This window comes from Taeniopygia guttata, chromosome 4 (genome assembly GCF_048771995.1).
Source record: "Taeniopygia guttata chromosome 4, bTaeGut7.mat, whole genome shotgun sequence".
NCBI lineage: Eukaryota > Metazoa > Chordata > Aves > Passeriformes > Estrildidae > Taeniopygia > Taeniopygia guttata.
The window spans coordinates 73,049,879-73,062,065 of record NC_133028.1 but is presented as its reverse complement, the minus strand read 5'-3'; the positions used below and the strand labels follow the sequence as shown (position 1 = coordinate 73,062,065).

At 33.7% G+C, this 12,187-nt stretch overlaps 2 long non-coding RNA genes across 2 annotated transcripts in view; one reads left to right on the top strand and one right to left on the bottom strand.

The window, feature by feature from the left end:
• The window catches only part of LOC140684027 (uncharacterized), a 32,476-nt gene that overhangs the window by 6,283 nt on the left and 14,006 nt on the right, over positions 1-12,187 (bottom strand). The window contains exons 2-3 of the long non-coding RNA XR_012055868.1: positions 10,069-10,167; positions 4,775-4,967 (exon numbers count right to left, since the gene is read on the bottom strand). This is a non-coding gene — a long non-coding RNA (uncharacterized lncRNA). The remainder of the gene's footprint in view (positions 1-4,774; positions 4,968-10,068; positions 10,168-12,187) is intronic.
• The window catches only part of LOC121469949 (uncharacterized), a 49,897-nt gene continuing 39,401 nt past the window's right edge, over positions 1,692-12,187 (top strand). The window contains exons 1-2 of the long non-coding RNA XR_005980326.2: positions 1,692-2,076; positions 5,722-5,789. This is a non-coding gene — a long non-coding RNA (uncharacterized lncRNA). The remainder of the gene's footprint in view (positions 2,077-5,721; positions 5,790-12,187) is intronic.

The window sequence follows — 12,187 nt, the reverse complement described above, 5'->3', positions numbered from 1 at the left end:
ACAGAATAATTTCCAGTACTTAGTCATACTGTAATCTCCTCATGCCTGTGGGTATTGGGGGAAAATTGGTGGTTAGCTCCCTGTCACATGTATGCAATTTTGCTGCTGGAGTAAGGAATGCAAATTCCTTGATATCTACATCCAAAATTAACCTGTGAAGCCATAAAATTAATTATATTGATAGGTTTTAAAGACATAGAGGGACCCCTTGGGTAATTTAATCAGATGTTTTGCATTATGCATTACAGACATCAGGTATCTTGTTCAGGAATCTGTGTCATTTTCTTCCTGTCCAGGAATTTCTGCATTAGAGAGAAAATATATCTCCATATATTTGGAAATCTTAGCAGTTCATAGGCATGTGACATGCTTCCTTTATTCCATGTTCAGTTCATAATCTTGTTCCTCTTAGTGCAAAGCATACTCTCAGCAATATTTTTTTCTTTTCATGCATTTAGCATTGCTTCACCACAGGAAAAGAAAAAAGTTGGCTTTCCAATACATGCAGAAATTATACTATTGTAGTTTTAGAAGATGAAAAATTCCTTGCATGAAATAAACACCTATGATTTAAGTTGCTATTGTAATTCTCCATTCCTTCATTATCTCTATGAATTTGCATTAATAATCTTAATCCTTTTAAGCTCTTGACCTCAGTTATACCTTGAGAAAAAGATTTCCAACAGCAATTTGCATTCATGTTGATAAGCTCTTTATTTTTAATATGATTCTTTTCCAGTTTCACTGAACCCAGCTTCTGGTGGTCTGAAATCCTGAAGTGGTTCATTTAGAGCACTTTGCTAATTCCTCCTCTTTGGCATGCCTTCTGCCAAATACAGCCAGCCACATAGAGCCTATCACTTACAGGGTTATTTTCCTGCCTGGTAAATTCCAAGTAGGTTTTCAGCATTTAGGAATCATTTTTGATTTTGCTGTATCCAGATCAGATTAGTTTATCCATCTTGAATGTTCCCAAGCGGTCACAGTCAACATCATTTCTTGAAGCACTGTTTTTTTCAGCAATATGCTCTCCATTTTTTGTTCTGAAATACAGTTTTCTGTGTACTATAGGGCATTGCAGAAAACCAGCCTTTCATTCTTCTGTAGTAATGAGCAGATGCCAGGGTTTTTTAAATGTAAGAAACTTAGAAAATGCTTAAAATCTGTGGCTTTGGTGCATATGTTATTCCTTAATAACATATTTTAAATATATAATTATCTTTCTTCTTACAATTTCCAAATATAACATTATCTTTCTTTGTAGCATTTCAAAATACCAATCTCTAGGAATTAAAATATTTTCTGTCTCTGGCAACTCTATCCCAAAACAAAGATATTAAATTCTGTAGCATGCTTTAAAACCATATTTGTATCTCATTTTGAGGGCTGCATTTGCAAGTAACTCAGATTTCAATTAAATGTATCTATGTGGTTTAATTTTTACAGTTCTACACATGATATATATGCATGTATATACATATATAACTTTTTTCTCAAATTGATATTTTCTTGTCATTCAGTGTCATAACTGTGTTTGCTGCTTTTCATGTTTCACAGGCCAGAATCTGTCATGTGATATAGGAGCACTTAAAAATAAAATTTTTATTTTTAAACCTGGGGTCAGATTTGACCCGAGGATGATTTGTGATCTAGACAATCCAAGTCTGTATTAGATGGCGTCTGTTGCCCTTCTCTTGTGGATGTGTGTCTTTATGCTAGTCTAGTTCTTGGATGATTTTTATTCCCTATCAAACTTGTGATCATTTTTAATAGTATTCAAAGATGCTTGGCACATTGAAGTGCACAATTAACTAACCAGTCTAATTTGCAAAATTAGCCTGCCATTCTAGGCTGTGAGAACTACCATTATATTTTATTATGTAAAGTCTACTGATTTTCTTTCCTTTACAATCTTTTTTCCTCTTGATCATTTTCTACTTTTAGCTGTCTGAATGTCTGGAGATATTTCCAACAAATGCTGTTCGGTGGTCATGGCAAACCTTCAATTAACAGATTTGATGCAGCACATATCATTATCCCATTACTGAGTCATCCTTTTCTGCATTGTCTTTAAAGGTTAGTTATTTTTTGTTGAGAAATATTCCTTTCTCCATTAGCATTCTTTAGGGTGACTTCAGTGTCATCAGTTACACAATATCACCTGTCATATTTCAGGAGTACAGAAGGCTCTCTTAAATAAAAACCAAGATAGATTTAAATAAAGGAAACAACCCAAACCAATGTAAAAGAACCTCTCTAAAAGCTGGTCTCCCTTTTATTCTCTTTATAAAATTTCCATACAAAGTGATCCCTTTAAGGTACAAGATCAATTATGACACAATGGAGTGCAAAAAGATACTTGTTGCTATTTTAAAATATTAAGCACTTACATTTAATAGTAAAATATTTTTATTTTAAAAAGGCATAGCATTTTGTTGTCTGCTTTGCCACCTTTTCCAAGCAGGCAGCCCATCTTTGTTTGTGGGCAAACTTTACAGTTAAAACTTCTGTATTTTTCCATGTAATTACAGGGAAGGCATGAAAAATGCATCTAGAGAAGAGGAATGGGCAGGTTTTATGAGTGGCTATTTGCCCATACCATGCACTTCCCTTGTCACAGCTTCCTCCATCTGGTTTTGGCATTACTAATTAGCAAGTCATGACATTTTTAAGTTGTCAGAAATTAGCTCAGTACAATCGGTTGGTTTTGACTCTAAAATGTCTTCCCCAAGATTTGCTTTTCTGTTCATACATTCTCAAAGTGGCCTAGGCAACTAGTGATTTTATTTCAGCAAACCATTTAATTTAGAGTAGTAGATTTTGTATAGTTTCTGGTTAAACCCATCATTGCATTTGATGTCCATATATTTTAATTTTAAAGGCAAACAAGTTGATAATTTTTGCATGTTTTAAATAATCAATGTAACTTGCTGAAGTTTTATGGTTTCCAGATTTTTGCATAAAAGAAGTTTGTTTCTTTGAAGAAATATCTACTCTCAGTATTATAAAGACATATAGAAACAAGAATACTACTATAGTTTCAAAAAGAAACTTGGATAATATTTGAGTGTTAGAGTTGCACGATTTGGCTGCCTAGTTACAGAGGGATGTGGTAGCATTGAAATACTCATTTGGGAGTGTCATGAACTTCTTTTAGAGCATAAATTATGTAACTCCAGTTGTCTAAAGCAGTACCAAGATATTCAGGCGTCCAGCTAGAGAGATCTTTGCTCCAATATATCCCTCATTGCATTGCTCATAATTGTTAAAGCATTACTTAGACAATAAACTCTGTTCCATATATGCACACATGATATATGGAATGTCACCTGCTGACAGCAAGAGTTTAAACTAAATAATCATAAACATCAGCAGCTTTTATACTCATTTGCCCAAGAGTTCTCTAAAATGGCTGATAAGAGACACCTTTTAAATAGCATTCAACCCCTGTCCCCTAAACTAATAAAGCTTTGTCTCCCTCTCAAATGATTTTGATGTTTATAGAAAGCAGCCTATGCTATGAATTTCCCTTCTACATCAATTATCCACTGGAATGAAACAGTCTACTGGAGGGAAAGAAAAGAACACACTTCAGAGTATTCTCCCACCATCTGGTCTTTCACAGAGATGCTGTCAAATCACCTTTACTGAAGTACTGAGATGTATAGCAAAAGTGTAATTTTTTTTTTTAATCTTTGCCTGAGATTAGAATGAGGAAATCACAGAGGGTTCATCAATAGATAACTCATCTTGCAAGGCTTCTCTGAGTGCATGGGATTTTCTCCTTTCCCACTGCTGAATAATGCCATATTTTTCGAGATCGTTGTCCTTGTGACAGTTACATGACTGAAACTTGTAATATAATTAAATAATAACAGTAGTGCTTTGTCTGTGATTCTTTAAAGCATCCAGAAAATGGAGAACTGGGTCAGGACAGGCAAAGTAAAAGTTGCTCTTAGAGATTAAGATTACAGAATGTTATTCTTTTGATGAGCTTCAAAATGGACAGTTAATAAAATGTCTCATAAAGGCCAGAAAAAGATTGGGAAGACAGGAAATTTGACAAAGAACAACTGCTGTCAATATAACATCATGCAGAATGTCTAAGACAAGGCAATATTTTACAAAACACTCTGAGACTATGTCATGTCGTAACCTGGAAGAATCAAATAAAATGTAGAACAAAGAAGTACAAGGCAAGGAACACCTACAGAACTATTTCAACTGTTTCAACACATTAAATTAGATTAAACAATTGCCTATAGCACCTGGAACAAAGTGATATTTAGCATTCTAAGTAACAACAGGATTCCATTGAACAGTCAAATTCATATCTCAGTTATAATTCTGTAAATCTGGGGTGAACCTCATAAAGCAAATAACCCAAATTATTGTGACTATATTTAATTGAGTCTTAACTGGCCATAAGTATTCAATCAACAATGATAGCTACTTGAAGATATCTGCCAACATAGAACAAGAGTTATAACATATAATAAAGGGATTGAAATCCTACTGAGAAGAGATTAGGGAAGGACACAAATGTACCATGGGCCAAATCCATTAGTTACTATAACTAAAAAGACAATTTTACAGGGCATTAGCTTATTTTTGGGTTTAGCTGTTGGTTTTGGAACTGCAGCAACATGGTCATTGCTACCATTCTTTAGGAGACTTGTTGGCAAATGCATCAAGCTTTGACAATAAAATCCACAGGGGGCAGGCAGGAGAGGAATTCAAGGAAGTTTTCCTACCCCAAAAATTACTTTCTTACCTTCCCACTCACTTCCAATAGTCAAATACATCATTCTGCCTTATTCAGTGTTTCTCTTTTGATTGCCAGTTGTCTTCTCTTCAAGGTAGGAAAACCCTTAAGTGAATTCCAGACCATCACATTCCAGTGACTCACTCATCATTTCACAGCCCACATTGGCATTACAGTTCAATTCTTATTTCTGTGACAGAACCTGTAACAAGAATAGGAGTGGTAAACCAGGAAACTGTTATGATGGTGATTGTAATGAAGAAAAAGAAAAAAGAAGGCAATTTCCCCCTATTCTTGTACTCTAAAAATTATACTTGTGCTCCTGTGATGAAATCAGTGATGTTGGTAAGAAGCAGAAATGTCTCAGAATAATAATTTATTAAAATATGGGACTCATCTTAAATATAGACACATGCAACCAAACTGATTTTTAATTAACATTTTATATCAGAACTCGTCAGTAAAGTCAAAGCGTTAGCAATGTTAAACTTTCTCCAACGAAAATTCAAAGCACAGCATCATCTGTGAAACTGTTGCAATGGAGCAGAAACAGGTTGGGTATTTTTTCCCCAGTGCAATTTTCTGCCTTAGTGAGGAAGCACACATTAAAAGCTGGTTCATAGCATTCCAATATCCTTTGTAATATTGTAAGTCCTTTTAAAGCTGGTGCAATGCTTCTTGTGTCTTTTTTTCCAATGTTAACAGAAATTATTTTCAGCCTAAAAAGTAATTGGATATTATCTCTATCCTGTGGCTTTTCACTTGAACTAGTGAACTAAGACAACATACTAACAAAAATCAACTTGTAAGAGAATCAAAGAAGGATATGTGGTAAACAACTTCGTTACAAGCTGGACCATCTCATGTAGCACAGAGCTTTCCCTCTGTTAATGAGCAATAAACCATTTTCACTCAGCACATCTGATTCCACTGGTGGTTCTTTCTCACTTTTTCAGCTTCTAGAACTTCATACACTGCACTTCCTCCCCTGAAACAGAGCAGCGGATCAAATCAAGCAGGACTGGTAAGTGTTTTCTAAATTTAAGAAACAGATAATGAACAATTGAATTATCAGCAAAGCAATTTCATTCATTTATCATCAAAAGTTAGAAACATCCGTTCTCAGTCAGGTAATTAGCAACATGATTGTCAGAGGTTTGTCAGCTGCCCTTTAAAAATGCAACTACCCCTTTAGATATGTACAGCAGGTTGTGAGTCTCATGAAATGTGAGATCTACATAAAAACAAAACATCAGATTCACTCACCACCCTTTTAATTATTTACCACAGACAGGATTTTTAGACTTCTCTTGATGGATTCCTAAAAAAGATTCAAAACAGCAGGATTCATCAGAGAATCCAGCTATGAAACACAGAGAAGATCATGGTGCATCATTCATGTTTTGAAACTCTGTGTTCTGAAGATGCCTTCAGCATTGATTTTGTGCACGTAACTCTAATTTATGCCTGAATTTTGCTGGGTTTCCTGAATTAAAAGCTCTTCTCCCTAGGAGCTTCATCAAATACACACTTTTGTGCTCCATCTCTATGACCCCACAGAAACAGCTTGTATATCATCTAAAAAGGAGTTTGAGCTACTGTCTCCCCACCTGTGTAGCTTTGCTGATGATTTCTCAGCTGATGGGTATAGTTATAGCCTGGAGTATAGATATATCAGACCCCACATCTACACTTCTGCAGGAGGCATTGTATTTCTACCAAAGACCTTAGTTAGAGACTCTATAAGTAGAGCCTATACAGAATTACTAAAATAAATGGAAATCTGGCAATATATTTGGGTAGTTTTCATGAGGTGCCATAGGATTAGTTACCAACGCTGTTGAAAAACTACCTAATATAGTTACAAAAAAAAAAAAAAAAAAAAAATATATATATATATATATATATGAGTTTTACAAAAATACTATTTTACCAAATTATAAAATTTGACTCTTCAGTATCACAAGTTGGAAGAAGGTTATTTTTCTGTTAATATTAAAATCATCCATCTGATATCTCCTAAAGCTTGCAAAACTGTTATAGTAACTACTTGCACATTTGATTTTTTTTCAATTTCCATGCATAATACTTCTGGCCAAAACAGAAGGGAAAAAAATACAGTGGCTTTCAAAAGATTCACTCTGAAAAATACTTAAATATTTTTGTATTCTGTCACCTCCCCACATTGCCCTGAGCAATTTTTTTTGAAAATGGCATCTGTAAGAAGCATGAGAAAAAAAACCCCAGAGATTCAACTGGCCTTATTTTGGAAGTTAAAACAATTCAGCAGCAGGGAAATTTTGAAACTTTTAAAATTTAAGATGGGTGATCACATTTTTACGCTCTTGTCTCTATTTTCCTTTCTTCAGGTATATTCACCAGAGCTTTTGTGAAAGTCTGGACAGAGAGTATGAAATATTTCATTCCAGTATCTATCATAAAAATGAACATTTTTTATTTTATCATATATTGTGATATCTTGTGTGCACACAAAAGTCTTTTAGAGTATATTTTACCTCTTCTGAAGTTACATGTTACCTCTCTTAACCTTAGAAAAGCTACATGCTATGTATCTCAGAGCAAATAAGAATATATGAGTTTGGAAGCACTGTAATTAGAAAATTAGTGTTTTTAAACCCAGAGGCACTAAAATTAATTACTGCTCCCTACATGTTTGAAAGTTTTTTTAATTTTTTGGTTTAAAGTGAATAAATGCATGGGGTTTACCATTTCAAAGCTATATGAAAGTATCTTAATTTTTGAATAATTAGTTACTTTACCAGGACATGTCAAAACTTTCTAGGGTAAGCATATTTAGTGTTGCAGATTTATGATAAAAACAATGGTGTCCCTTAAATATTTCAGTAAACATGGAAACTGGGGAAAAGCTTTTTGGAATGATGTCTACTTCACATGGAAGAGCATTAATATTTTGCAGTTCTTGCTTACACAGAAATAATATTTTCCTTTTAAAATGCTGGTGAAGTTAATAAGTGGCTTATTACATCTGGATTTTTTTTTTTTTTGCTATATTTTTCATTAGACTGTGACTTTCACAGGTTTATAGAAAAACACTAGCCTTGCATATGCTATCCTGAAACCCAGACTGTGTTACAACTAGAGACACGAAAAAAACATAATGTATGCCAGGAAGTAGATTTCCCACTCTTCTGTATATGGAGCTATTTCATTTTAATGACTTTCATTAAGAAGACAAAATTTCATTGAATGGAACAAGGAGCAAACTGACAAAGACATATTGCCAGAAAACTTCTGTATCTTCACAAATGCTATTTCACACTAGTCTGCCAATTTTGTGCTCTGCAATTATTTAAATTAAAAAAAATATGAAAACTGGTTTGGTGAATGAGCTTAAACACTTAGGAGCAGGAAATTGAGCTCCATAAGGTTTCATGTAGTCCTTTTAGACATGTGGAGGGCTGTGGTACCTTGCCACACCTAAAGACAGGCTAAAGAAAGAGGACAAAATAATTTAATTAATTTATAATCACTATAGCTTATTTCCAAAACAAGATTCACTAAGCTAAACTATATTATTTATGCCATTTTTGTAGCTTTTGGGTCGGCACTTTCTGATTAGTGCTGTTTAGAGAGATAAATGACACATCATGGAAAAAATGAAACTGTCAGAACCTGTTGCAAGGATTTTTGACCAATATCAGGTACCAAGATTGCAAATACTGCTCCTCTAATGGAATATTTTTCAATAGACTACACAATCAAATAAACACAGGCTGTGTTTCTTCTTCCCTCAAGAGACTTAGAGAATTGAGACATGATAAATTTAAATCAGATGTCTTTTAAGTTTACACTTGCATTTTAATATTCATCTCAGTGCATCCTAATGTCAGCACAAGAGGGAATTTTTTACCTCCCACAGCCCCGACACCATTTTCATGTAAGTGTCCCTTTCCCAGGCTTTATGCACCTCAGCCTTTTACAGTCACAGCATGGGTGACTGGATAATAGCAGATTATCCAGTTTGCTGCTCCACTAGAAGCAAGATCACCAGAGCTGTTCTCCTCATGTGTCTGCTCTTCATCTGAGCTGGAATAATAAATGAGAGCTGTTTGTCTCATAAACGTTGCAAGTTCTCTTCATAGAGTTTATCATGCCAACAAGATTTTAAAAATAAGTGTTGTGATGCAGAGATAAAACAATCCTAGAGAAAAAAACAGAACTTGACAGACTGTTGGTCAAAGATACTTTTCTACAAATGTAGCCCAAATGTAATAAACACCCTTCATAAAAATTATCTGTGAATTACTGAAAAAAATGCTTTATTAAAAATATAAAATATTTGTAAAATCTTTTTTTATGCTGAGACACTTAGAAGATATCTTCTAGTGTCCTTTCACCTGTGTGAAGAATAGTTCAGGGAAAATTAGAGAATGGTGGAATAAAGGTTTGTTAGTTAATGAACCTAACTTCCAAAATTGAGTATTATGTCTTCTTTGCAAATAACTTAGAGCATGATTTAAGAATTTTTTTCAAGGCAAAGCATGAAAGAGAACAATTGCATAAAATTATTCAAATTGTGTTTAATCGTATTTTCATTTGGGAACACAAGTAGAACAAGTTCTCTTTCATAAACTGCTCCAGGGCAAACCAGTGTGATTTTTAGAAAATCGTGTAGAGGAAGAAGATTTTATATGTTGCTCTTTTAACTTCTGAGTAAGATTAACACTACAATATTTATTTTGTAAAAAAAGATGTACCAGGATGGTCTTTAGGTTAGCATTTTGACACTGAATCATCCTAAGAAAGAAAAATCTAGATATTTTTCATTTATTATGAGCATTATTGCAATGGTTTTTTACATGCTTCTTTTGGTTAGAAAGAGAAACATCCTGTGAGTTTATAAGCTTTAGAAAGAGCCAGACAATATCCTCAGGTGGTTCTAAAGAACACGTAGCAGCTCAATCTACTGTATTTTTCTCCTGGCATGCTAAATAAATAAAAAAAATTATCCAAATAGACAGAGACATACGTACAAGCTTACTGTGGAGAATGAAGGTTTGACTTGACTAAGGAAAAAAGAAACTTTCCAAGTACTTACTAATTTGACTTCTCTCTGAAGCATATTGGTTTACCAGAAATTTTACCCAGAAGCTGTTTTTAATGAGCTACTCGGAAGATTCTTGTGCAGGAGGGGTTTAATACAAAGGCAATTTGTCTTAGTAATTCACATCTGTTTTCTATACAGTAAGACTGAATTTGCTTAAATATTTATGTGTCATTTATATTTCCTTTTGGCTAGAAATAAAGTAGGCTAAACTTACCTAAAATGCAACTTTACTCAAAATCTGGGTTTCAACTGTGTGCAAGTCTCTTGTTCCAATATCTGTTCAGAAATGGTTCCCCAACTTCAGAGTTAAACACTGTGAGAGAGCACATAAAAGATAAATTAAAAAAAAAAAAAAATAGTGACATCAAGACAAGGAGACAAACTGCAGTAGGAAAATCAACCCAAAAGAGACATTTCTGGCTCCCGGTACACTGTTGATTCTCAAAGAAAACCCATTTTTAATATTAATGTAGGTGCAGAAGTGGGGACATCTGGAATAAAAGCAGTAAGTAAAAGGGTATGATCTTTGTTTTTCTCTGTTCAGGTTGCTAGAGAGAAAGAGTAAAAACATATATATTGACCAACACAGAAGCTTTCTATTTTATCCTGCTTTGCCAACAAATTTGAGACAGGAAAGCCATGCTAAGGCAATTCAAAATTTTGCTATTGCTCTGGTAGCCTGAGTCTGATGAAGATCAATTGGCTGTAACACCACAGAGCATTTAAGGAAACCATAGGAGACAAGTGAATTTGCCTCTGTTTTATGCAAAGAACAATTCACAGGAGTCTGACCAATAGAAACAGGAAAAAAATCTGCCTAAATATTATTAGAAAGGAGCCTCTTTCAGTAGAGGTAGAGATCTTCTGCACATACAATTAAAAAAGGAAGGCCATGAGGCCCAAACCTTTAGAAGAATATTTTGGAAGCATTATGTATCAAATGGTAAAATGCATATTAAGCAAATTTAACAAGCTGTAAAAATTAAGGAAAAAACCCAAACCATGCTGATTCATTAAGCTTTGTGAATATGCATGACAATTTAATTATGAGAGACTGAAAGAAGTAGTCATACTAAAACAAAACAAGTCATACAGATAAATTGATATCAAATTAACATGTATAAACATGTTTAGAATTTATGCTATAGACCCTTTCAAGTTTCAAGTTTACCCAAGGGAAATTGAAATTTTGAAGCCTGAAGAGGAGATAATGTTCAATGCATGCCTACTGTGAAATTTTCAAAGATAAGGTGTTCGTTTTGCTTCAAGTTTTACTTTGTGTTTTGGAATTTAAAAGACAAAAAGTAGTTTGTCTTTAAAATTCAATAATCCATAAACATAAATGGCTTAATGTTTGCAACTCTAAGAGGAAAAAGCCTGCAGTTCAATTTTTGACAAAAGTTGCAGTAATAGTCAATCAGCAGGATTAGTTTTGCATGAGATATTGTTACAGGAACCTAATAAAATTCAGTTAAGATTCTTAACCTATTCTAGATAAAGCTGGTAACATTACTGAGGTATAATCAAGATACATCATTTAATTAAGAGCCAAGAGTAAGTCTATTTTTTCAGGATTTTTTAACAAAGTGCACATTAAATAATAATTTATCCTCTGCAGTTTTTCAAATTTAGAAAAGTGGGATATCATAAAAAGTAGAAATAAAATTAATCTTTGCATGTTGGATTTTTTATAGCAAATAGAAATAACCAGAAAGGGGACATCTAATCCTATATTTTGGATCTCAGTAGGTCCTCTGTGTTTCATGTGAGCAGCAGGAGTCTGAAAATATTACTAAAATTCTACAGATTGCCACATTAACATATATTTTTAATAAACCATGAGTAGTACCACAACACCCGAAACTTCTTAAAATGGCAAAAGTTATTACAATTATATGCAAGTAGATCTTGTATTCTAGAAAAAAGGCATAATGGGGAGTATGAGTACATCATCTGAAGTAAAGAGAGGACTAGAAACATTTGCAACAGCATATCCATAGACGTGTTAGAAATTACTAATTTGCCAAGAAGAAAAATAGATTGTCAAGAATGAAATAAAATTATCCTAGTATTAATCAATTAAATACTCTAATTTAATTAATTAAATACTCTAATACTCTAAAAACATACCCCAGAAAAGCAGACCCATAAATGAAAGGCTTTTACAGTGCTAAAAACATTACAGCCTGTGCAAGAAAGCACATTTGATCCTTTGATTTAGGTAAAGAATGCCAAAGGATCAAAGATTCTGAAAGTTTTCAGTGGAATTGTAAAAGATCTGTCAAATGCCACAGTAAAAAAGCCAACTTGTAGCTATACATCAGCAAAACCTG